The sequence below is a fragment of the Eulemur rufifrons genome, chromosome 17 (assembly GCF_041146395.1).
Source record: "Eulemur rufifrons isolate Redbay chromosome 17, OSU_ERuf_1, whole genome shotgun sequence".
Taxonomy (NCBI): Eukaryota; Metazoa; Chordata; class Mammalia; order Primates; family Lemuridae; genus Eulemur; species Eulemur rufifrons.
This window is the reverse complement of record NC_090999.1, coordinates 32,035,256-32,037,167: the sequence shown is the minus strand read 5'-3', so window position 1 is coordinate 32,037,167 and position 1,912 is coordinate 32,035,256. Positions and strand designations below refer to the sequence as shown.

The window sequence follows — 1,912 nt, the reverse complement described above, 5'->3', positions numbered from 1 at the left end:
TTATCAAATTAGTATTTATGACTTTAATAATGTGCAGGGAATTATAGGGGCCTCATACATAGTACTTCTGCTCTGAGAACTTATAATGTAGAAGGATAGGCCAACCTTCATGAAGCACCTGGTAAACACTAGTAGTGTTTGTATCTTCTAGCGTAGATCCTGAACCATCTATAGCAGCATCACACATGTGCTTATTTAAAATACATGTTCCTTGGGAACTTCCTCTGAGATTTGGATTTATTGGGTCTGTGTGATTCTCATGTATATTCATAGTTTGTAGCACATATGCTAATTAGTATTATGTAGAGAATAAATCTAGAAAATCAGAGGTAGGATAAATGCTTCAGGATGAGAATAACAAGGAAGATTTGTGCAGAAGCAAGAACTGGGGTTAACCAGCCGAAGCTGGTTCTAGGTATGTGGAAAACAAAGAAGATCACATTTTCAGGCTTAACCTGCATTATGAGCTGTTATACAGAGTTAGGATTCACTAAATAGGGGATAAGGCTGAAACCCGTTTGATTAGAGTAGAGCATTCATATTAGAAACTGCAAGAAATATTGCAGAGAACAGCCAGGCTCTGAAGGGAGGTCTGTGCGAGGTAGAGGAGTTTAGAGCCTGAATATCTGGGAAAAGGATAACTTGAGAACAAAAATCCCAGTGGCTCAGGTACAAGCTGAGATAATGTTCCAGTAATTCAAATGGAGGATGACAATGACTAAATATGCAGGACTAACTTTATTATTTGCAAGGCCTACAGCAAAATGAAAGTGTGGGCTTCCTGTTCAAAACTTATAAGGGGCCAATGCCCTGGTGGAGATGCTGAGGTCACCATAAGATTTGAAATATTTAAAGCGGATATAAAACTATTTCAGCAATGCAGACAAGTAAGTGCGTTGTTGTGGGTGATGGTGCTGTTGGTAAAACATGTCTCCTGATATCCTACACAACAAACAAATTTCCATCCAAATATGTTCCGATTGTTTTTCACAGCTATGCAGTCAGTTATGATTGGTGGAGAGCCATATACTCTTGGACTTTTTGATACTGCAGGGCAAGAGGATTATGACAGATTACGACCACTGAGTTATCCACAAGCAGATGTATATCTAGTCTGTTTTTCAGTGGTCTCTCCGTCCTCATTTGAAAATGTGAAAGAAAAGTGGGTGCCTGAGATAACTCACCACTGTCCAAAGACTCCTTTCTTGCTTGTCGGGACCCAAACTGCTCTCAGAGATGACCCCTCTACTATTGAGAAACTTGCCAAGAACAAACAGAAGCCTATTACTCCAGAGACTGCTGAAAAGCTGGCCCGTGACCTGAAGGCTGTCAAGTACGTGGCGTGTTCTGCACTCACGCAGAAAGGCCTAAAGAATGTATTTGACAAAGCAATATTGGCTGCCCTGGAGCTTCCAGAACTGAAGAAGAGCCGCAGGTGTGTGCTGCTATGAATATCTCTCCAGAGCCCTTTCTGCACAGCTGGTGTCGGCATCATACTAAAAGCAATGTTTAAATCAAACTAAAGATTAAAAATTAAAATTTGTTTTTGCAATAATGACAAATGCTCTGCACCTACCCACATGCCCTAGTGTGAGACGAGGCCCATAGGTATGGCCCCTCCTTTCCCCTCCCAATACTAGTTCATTTTGAGTAATTGTGTATTGTCAGAAAAGTGATCAGTACTAGTTTTTGTTTTGTTGTTTCAAAAAAAAAACTTTTTTTTTTTTTTTTTTTTTTTTAAAGCAAGGCATGCTTGTGATGACTCTGTAACAGACTAATTCGAATTGTTGAAGCTGCTCCCTGGTTCCACTCTGGAGTGTAATCTGGGACATCTTAGTGTTTTGTTTTGTTTTGTTTTCCTCTGTTTTTAGGGGGAGTGTGTGTGGGGTTTGTTTTTTAGTCCCGTTTTTTA

General features: G+C 40.0%; 1 pseudogene; it reads left to right on the top strand.

The window, feature by feature from the left end:
- Nucleotides 1-834: 834 nt before the first annotated feature.
- Nucleotides 835-1,544, top strand: LOC138398237 (cell division control protein 42 homolog; annotated as a pseudogene).
- Nucleotides 1,545-1,912: the final 368 nt, after the last annotated feature.